General features: G+C 45.9%; 1 long non-coding RNA gene across 1 annotated transcript; it reads right to left on the minus strand.

Annotated features, from left to right (window-relative positions):
• Positions 1 to 3,205: 3,205 nt before the first annotated feature.
• LOC134929009 (uncharacterized) lies at positions 3,206 to 7,030 on the minus strand. The gene is made up of 3 exons (XR_010178204.1): positions 6,882 to 7,030; positions 4,444 to 4,601; positions 3,206 to 4,069 (listed from the first exon to the last, which is right to left on the minus strand). It is a non-coding gene; the product is annotated as an uncharacterized LOC134929009 (long non-coding RNA).
• Between the last annotated feature and the right edge of the window lie 1,981 nt (positions 7,031 to 9,011).

A 9,011-nucleotide genomic window follows, 5' to 3' on the forward strand; every position in this document is an offset into this window, starting at 1 on the left:
AATGAGTTTACCTAGTGAGGATGTATAGAGAGAGAAGAGGAGAGGCCCAAGGACAGAACCTTGGGGTACACCTACAGTTAGTGGAAGTGAGGGGGAGGTGGAGTCATGAGAAGAGACAGAGAATGAATGGTCAGAGAGGTAGGAAGACAGCCAAGAGAGGGCAGTGTCGCGCAGACCAATGGAGTGAAGGATTTGCAGTAGGAGACAGAGGCAGAACTCTGGGAGGCAACGGAGTCATCTGCCGCTGGGCTCCTGCCCTTAAGTGGGGTACATCTCCTCCCATTCTGTGACACCATTGAATTAAGTTAATTGATAGCTGCCGCTGTCTTTTCAGTGGCCAACTTCCTCGCTGGTCCCTGCACCTTACAAATCACACCCTCTTTATTATACTGAATATACACATTTTACAAGTATCACACCCAGGATTAGAAACCAAAACCTATTACACTGGAAGCAGACACCTTACTGATGAAGCTGTTTGCTCCTGTATAGGAAATTTGAGAATTTTAGCTATATGAAGACAATTACACGTATCTTCATTTAGTTAGAATTCTCATGCTTCCTGTACAGGAGCAAATAACTCCTTCAGTAAAGTGTCTGCTGTTAGTGTAACAGGTCATGGCTTCTAATACTGGGTATGACTGCTAAGAAATGTGTGATTTAAAATTAAAGACAATTAAATATATAAATACAGTATACACATTTTTTTCAGAACACTCCACACACACACACACACACACACACACACACACACACACACACACACACACACACACACACACACACACTATATATACATACATACATACACACACACACATACATATATTTATCTTAATATAGGAAATAGGGGGGCACCAATATTTATCTTGCCTCCGGGCAACTGTTACGAACTTACGCTACTGGTAGGAGAGGATGGTCCACAGTGTCAAAAGCAGCAGAGAGATCAAGTAGAATAAGTAGAGAGTAGTGTCCCGTAGATTTAGCAGCATGGAGGTCATTGCTTACTTTTGTAAGGGCAGTTTCAGTGGAGTGGAGAGGACGGAAGCCAGACTGGAATGGGTCAAGTAGTGAGTGTGAAGAAAGAAAGGAAGTAAGGCAGTTGTAGACAATATGCTCAAGGAGTTTGGAGGCAAAAGGGAGAAGAGAGATGGGTCGGTAGTTGGAGAGAAAGTTTGGATCAAGGGTAGGTTTTTTAAGAATAGGAGAGATGAGTGCATACTTGAAGGCAGAGGGGACAGTGCCTGATGAGAGGGAGAGATTGAGAAGGTGGGAAAGATGGGAACAAGCAGAAGGAGAGAGGTAGCGGAGGAGGCGGGAGGGGATAGGGTCAAGTGGGGAGGTGGTGAGGGGACAAGAACGAATGAGGGCCATGACTTCCTCTCCAGTTGCATGGGAGAAAGAGGTCAGAGTAGGTGGGAGGGATTGGGAGGGGTGGTAAGGGATAGGGGAAAGCTGGTTACTGAAGGTCTGGTGTGATGTGATGTCCTTAAGTATGGAGTCAATTTTGGATGTGAAGTAAGTGACAAAGTCAAGAGCAGAGAGTGAGGAAGGGAGACGAGGTGGAGGTGGGCAGAGGAGTGAGTTGAGAGTGGCAAAGATGCACCGGGGGTTGGAAGACTGGGAGGAGATGAGGTTCTTGAAGTATGACTGTTTAGCAAGAGAAAGGGCAGCACTGAAGGATGAGAGCATAAGTTTGAAATCTGCCTTAGAGCGTGATTTCCTCCAGTGTCGCTCAGCAGTACGTGAGCATTTTTGCAGATATCTGGTGCATTTGGTGTGCCAGGGTTGAGGTGTTAATTTGCGAGGGTGAATAGTGGTTGGTGGAGCAACAGAGTCAAGAGCAGACGTAAGGGATGCATTGTATATGGAAGTGGCTTGTTCAGGGCATGAGAGAGAGAGAATAGGAGAGAGAAGTGAGTCAAACAGGGAGGAAAGGAATGGGGTGTCAATAGCCTCAATGTTACGCTTAGTGATGGTAGCCTTGGGAGGTAGAGATGGGGAAGTCGAGAGAGATAGGTGAAAGGAGAGCAGGTGGTGGTCAGATAGGGGAAATGGGGAATTGGAAAAATCAGAAATATCACAGCAGTGAGTGAAGACCAGATCCAGTGAGCTCCCATTCACATGGGAGGGTGAGGAGGTCCACTGGGAGAGACCAAGTGAAGAGGTGAGGTTAAGGAGTTTAGAGGCAGGGGATTGTGTGGGGATGTCAATAGGGATGTTGAAATCGCCTAGGATAATGGAAGGAATGTCAGAAGAGAGGAAGTGAGGAAGCCAGGAAGCAAAGTTGTCGATGAATTTGGAAGCAATGCCAGGGGGGCGGTAAGTGACAGCTACTCTAAGATGGACTGGTTGGAAGAGGTGTATAGTATGGACCTCAAATGTAGAGAATGTAAGGGATGGTTCTGGTGGTATGAGTTGGTAGGAGTAACTAGAACATAAAAGGACCCCAACACCACCCCCATGGCAACCCCCAGGTCAGGGTGGGTGTGTGTGTGTGTGTGTGTGTGTGTGTGTGTGTGAGGCCCCCAGCAGAGAGAGCAGCAGGAGAAGTAGTGTCAGAGGGCGTAATCCAAGTTTCAGTAATGGCTAGTAGGTGTAGGGAGTTGGAAATGAAAAGGTCATGAGTGAGGACCAGTTTGTTACAAACAGATCTGGCATTCCACAGGGCACAGGATAGGGGGTATGAGTTTGTGGGAGAGATGTGAATGAGACTATCAGGGTTGCTGTAGCGATGAGGAGAGATTAACTTTGAGGGCAGGGATGATGAGAGAGTAGTGATGGTGCGGGTGCCAGAGCTAGGAGGGGAAACTGCAGGAGGTGGGCAGGGAGGGAGGTCAGTGTGATGTGGATGGGGGTGTGGGGAGGTGACAGGGAAGGGAGAGAGGGAGCAGGGCTGAGTTGTGGGGTAGCAGGACCATGGGGTAGACGTGAGTGAAAGTGGGGTAATAGGAAAGGAGGGGAAAGAATACAGAGAGATGGAGGGGAGACAGAGGAGGAGAGGGAGGAGGAGGTGTAGGAGACTAGGGGAGAAGGATAAAGACACATGATTAGGTAGACACTGAGTAATGTGGGGAGTATAAGAAAGCCTTGACATAGTGTTTAGTAGGTAAATAGGTTGAGGGAAAGTGGAAGTAGGAGTGGAGGCTGTAAGGGAATCCGAGCAGAAGAATTGCAGAAATGCAGGTGAGAAAAGCAGTGTCGGCTCAATGGGTGTAGATTTAGTATGAAATTAATCAGAAGCGTAGATAAAGTGGGTGTTGAAATGTATTTGGACCGTATGTGATGAAAAGATTGTGAGGTTTAAGAAGCAATGGTGGTTCTGTAAGATTTTTTAGGTGTTTGTAGGTAAGATTGCATTGGTGCAGCTGTGCATGAAAAACAAAATTCCAATAATACAGATACAGGCATTTGTTGGTAAAATGGATGGTTTATGAAATGTCCAAGTAAGGTAGTTCCGTGCTATTTAATCAGATGCAACAATCAGGAGGTGAGTGGTCTGAAGAGTAAGTGACACACATTTGTTATTAGTTCCTCTGGTTTCTTTGTTTTGTTAGATTGGTGTGCTTCTGTTTTCCTTCTTTTTCACTTCATTTGAACGCTGTTGGAACGCTGCAGTTGTGTGTCAATTTTATCACGCTTTGATGAAAATGCACGCTTCGATCATAAATGCACAGCCAAATGGCTTTGCACAGCCTACACCAGTGGACTTAAGTAGAGGACTACTACAAGTGAAACCAATAATTGAAATCTGTAACCACACCCCACCCCCTCAAATGCCAGGCAATAAATTAACTTAGAAAAACAACCAGGCATTCCACAAAGATTAAACTGGGTCTATATCATTCTAAACTAAAAAAAAATGTACTTCAGAATCACATACTATGCAATAATGTTTCAATTTGCATTACCTAGCAGAATCAGCTTGGCCTATACAAATATATAGTGCAGCAGAATATGTTGGTGGTTGTAGTCAATCAATCAAGTTACCTAGCAGAATCAGCTTGGCCTATACAAATATATAGTGCAGCAGAACATGTTGGTGGTTGTAGTCAATCAATCAAGTTACCTGTAGATGACAAGAAGAGAAGAGACGTCAATTCACAATCGATATCAGCTGAAGATAAATGAACGCTGTTGGAACGCTGTAGTTGTGTGTCAATTTTATCACACTTTGATAAAAATGCACGCTTCGTTCATAAATGCACAGCCAAACGGCTTTGCACAGCCTACACCAGTGGACTTAAGTAGAGGACTTCTACAAGTGAAACCAATAATTGAAATCTGTAACCACACCCCACCCCCTCAAATGCCAGGCAATAAATTAACTTAGAAAAACAACCAGGCATTCCACAAAGATTAAACTGGGTCTATATCATTCTAAACTAAAAAAAATGTACTTCAGAATCACATACTATGCAATAATGTTTCAATTTGCATTACCTAGCAGAATCAGCTTGGCCTATACAAATATATAGTGCAGCAGAATATGTTGGTGGTTGTAGTCAATCAATCAAGTTACCTAGCAGAATCAGCTTGGCCTATACAAATATATAGTGCAGCAGAATATGTTGGTGGTTGTAGTCAATCAATCAAGTTACCTGTAGATGACAAGAAGAGAAGAGACGTCAATTCACAATCGATATCAGCTGAAGATAAATGAACGCTGTTTGAACGCTGCAGTTGTGTGTCAATTTTATCACGCTTTGATAAAAATGCACGCTTCGATCATAAATGCATAGCCTACACCAGTGGACTTAAGTAGAGGACATGCATGTGTTTATATATATTATAACACAGCAATTGTAGCAGAAGCACTCACAAATGGAGTGGAGAGCCAGAGACAAGTAAGCTAGACACAGATAAGGACATTTTTTTTGGAGGTGTGCTAGGCTTTTCCTTCCCATGTGGGAGCTTTGATTTGTTTAAGGCACATAAGTCTGATGATGGAATGACGAAAGCATCATTTAATTTAGTGCAATTTTATATGTAAGTGCTTCGTATGAATATATTTTTTGATCTCCTCTGAATCACTTAGAGATACAGTGTTGCACCATTAATAAATGGTACCTAAGCACATTACCTAAGAAAAGGGGGTCAGCACACTCTCAGCAACATACTTGCATCTATATTACTCTATTTTTTTAATATTTATTCAAAAAGCACTCAAGCACTTTTCTGCACATATTCACTTTTATTGCAAGCTTTGCACAAAGCAGCACTATGTCACTTTTAAGAGCAGCTTATTGATACATTGTCTTGCATATACATACTAACTGCACACCAACACCTAGACGGATTGAAACGGAGAGTCAGTACGAGTAAGGGACACCCTGATGCAAAGACATTCCATATAAGGCAACTGTTCTACGTGTGTCTGGTACGCATATTCTAATTGTCATCTAAGGATTTATAATGAACTATTCACAAACACTGAAGGTGCAACTGATTTATCACTAGAACAATTTTGAAAACAAGTTCCCTTGGGAATCGGACTTTTTAGTAATCTGGTTGCGACACCATTCTATTTGGGAGTGTTCACTAATATATTTATTGTTTATTTATTGGTTGTTTCACTATAATTTGAAATTCAAAAATCTCCCATTTGGGGATATCTGGTTATAAAATATTGGGTTGCAGCGCTATTTGCACTCTTTTGTAATATATATATATATATATATATATATATATATACACACACACACACACACATATACACCCCCCCCCCACCCCCTCCGTGCAGTAGAAACCAGGAGGCACTCAGCGGTCTTTGTGAGTAAATTAATGTATAAAAGTACAAAAAGCATATTGTACCGTGTCAACACTGAGCAGGGCATTTTTTTCAAGCCTACAACATAGCACCTTGAAAAAAATGCCCTGCGCAGCGTTGAAACATCGGTACACTATGCCTTTTGTACTTTAATACATTAATCTACTCACAGAGACCGCTGCACGCACGCACGCACGCACACACACACATTCATACATAGATACATACATACAATACATACATACACAAGCAGATAGACACAAACACACATACATACATAACTACAAATAAGTACATACATAGTGTTCCATCAGGGGCTGGGAGCAGACGGGCAGCAATGTGAGGATGGAGGGAGCTGCAGTGGCTAAGCATGCGCAGCCAGCACCTCCCCCTTCTACTCCTCCGGACATTCTACAAGCAGAGAGCTGCTGTAGCTCTCTGATGCTGTATCAGTGCAGCATCTCGGCGATGGCGATCGCGGCTTTTGACTGATACGGAGACAGCTGTGTCTCCGTCTCAAAAATAAAAGATTCAGCTCATCGGGGGGTTCCAGGTACTTAGAAACCCCCCTGCGTGTGCCACTGAGTGGGGGGGATAAGAAGGGATAGAGGGGGGGCATGGAGAGAGAGCAAGGAAGAGGCATGGGAGGAGAGAGAGGCATGGAGTGAGAGGAAGAACATGAGGAGAAACAGAAGGGCGACATGGGGAGAGAGAGGGGTGACATGGGGAAATAGAGAGGGAGGGTACATGGGGAGAGAGAGAAGGGGGACATGGGGAGAGAGAGTGATGGAGGCATGGGGAGGGAGTGGCATGGACAGAGAAAGTGGGGCATGGAGAGTGAAAGAGGGGCATGAAGAGAACGAAGGGCATGGAAAGGGAGAGGCATACAGAGAAAAAGGGGAATGGAGAGAAAGGGGACATTGGGAGAGAGATAAATGGAGGGGGCATTGGCAGAGGGTGGGGGCATGGGGAGATAAAGAGGCATGGGAAGGGAGAGAGAGAGAGGGGAAGGGGCATGGGGGGAGAGAGCATGATTTAGAGAGGCATGGGCGAAGCAAGATTTCAGCAGCAGCACAATGAGAAGAGGTGCTCAGGAGAGTGGTTACAGTACCTGTAGGTCAGGAGGAAGCCCCGTTGTCTCACAAGCCGGGAGCCCCGGGATTTGCAGTGCTGTCCAGGGTTCCCAGTCCCTGTAGCCCGGCAAGACATTAGGCGGCTATGGGGTGATATCAGATATGCTGGAGGAGGGGGCTAGGCAGAGATGCGGGAGGAGGGGGACAGGCAGAGTTGCGCCACGATGCAGGAACGTGTAAGCTAAGAGAGGATCCCGATTGCCTGTTTGTACTTTCGTACAGCTGGTTGCCTTGACCCATTATAAGAAAGCTTCTGCGTTACAGCCTGCCTGAGATCCTCCATCTAAGAAAAAAAATCACCAGTCAGCTGCACCAATATATCGGCGGGCAGGGTTTTTTTCCAGGTACTCGGAACCCCCCCCCTGCATGCGTGTATGCATAGGAATGCATGGGGGCTGCAAGTAGTCGCACCCCGCGTAGTACGTAGCAACCGTGGCACGGCGAGGCACATGAGGCCATTCGGCTGTTCCGCAGGATAGATGACAGCAGCTACATCTGTTACTATCAGGTTCTATAATGCTGTAATGAAGTGCCATATGCATAAGATACTGAATAGTTTCATGACAGTGTTATTAATAAATCTGGAAAAAAAAATGCTTACAGTTCCCACAACTCTATATCTTTATTGCCCCCAGGTTACCATTATACCACACAGTGCCACTAGTATGCAGATTGCAGATTATTCCAAATAGTGCCCTCAGGATGCACATTATGCCACACAGTGCCCTCCATTATGCACATGGAATCCGGTCTTTAGGTCGACAGTAAGTAGGTCAACAATGTTTTGGTCGACCGCTATTGCTCGACAGTAAGTAGGTCGACAGGGTCTTTATGTCTACATGTTCTAGGTCAACAGGTGAAAAGGTTGACATGAGTTTTTTTTTAAAAATTCATTTTTTTAACTTTTTCATACTTTACGATCCACGTGGGCTACAATTGGGAATGATAACCTGTGCCGAGCGCAGCGGTAGCAGAGCGAGGCACCTTGCCTGAAGCATGGCAAGCGAAGCGAGCCATGGAATGGGACACGGTGCACTAATTGGGGTTCCCGGTCACTGTACGGAGAAAACGACACCAAAAAACATCAAAAACTCATGTTTATCTTTTGACCTGTCGACCTAGAAATGTCGACCTAAAGACCCTGTCGACCTACCATCCCTGTCAACCTACTTACTGTTGACCAATAGTGGTCTTCCCAAACACTGTCGACCTACTTACTGTCGACCTTACATACCACACCCATGCACATTATGCCACACAGTGACCCCAGTATGCATAATATGCGACTTTCAGAACCCCCAGTATGCACATAATGCTACTCAGAGCCCCAGGATGCATTTTAATATACCTTAGAGATGTTGCTTGAAAGTGTTAATAAACTAAAGTGATGAATATTTTAGAGCATTTTAGGAGAACAATAGTACAGATCCAGGGAATGAAAGGGTTGGCGCTAAGGGCCTAATTCAGACCTGATCGTAGCCCTGCAAAATTTTGCAGGGCTGCGATCAGGCACACTGACATGCGGGGGGACACCCAGCACAGGGCTAGTCCATTGGCAGGCCTGCCCCCCCCTCCTCCCCCCCCCCCCGCAGAATTACAAAACCATTGCACAGCGGCGATGCTTTTGCACTTCAGCAGTAACTCCCGGCCAGCACAGCTTTTGCATACTGCCTGGGAGCTACTCGTAACTGCCCGGTCGCAGCAGCTGCGTGTGATGTCACGCAGCCGCTGCGGCCCACCCTCCACACAGTCCGGCCACTCCCGCGTTGGCCAGACTGCGCTCACAAAATGGCGGCCCAATGTCGCCATGGTGACCCCTCCCGCCCAGCGACCGCCTCTGCCTGTCAATCAGGCAGAGGCAATCGCTAGGCAATGACAGCCGTTGGCTGTCAGCCATGCACCAGCACACTACGGCGCCGGCGCATGCGCACTTCTGACCTGATCGCTACGCTGCGATGAATGGCAGCGTGCGATCAGGTCAGAATGACTCCCTAAATCTGTAGGATATTGGACTCTGCACACCTACAGTAGCTGTAGAGGAATGTCCAGAAAACAGAAGGTAGCCGTGCATCATGTTTTGTGAGAAGCAGGCTATCCTGATGTGGCGT

The sequence above is a fragment of the Pseudophryne corroboree genome, chromosome 5 (assembly GCF_028390025.1).
Source record: "Pseudophryne corroboree isolate aPseCor3 chromosome 5, aPseCor3.hap2, whole genome shotgun sequence".
NCBI lineage: Eukaryota > Metazoa > Chordata > Amphibia > Anura > Myobatrachidae > Pseudophryne > Pseudophryne corroboree.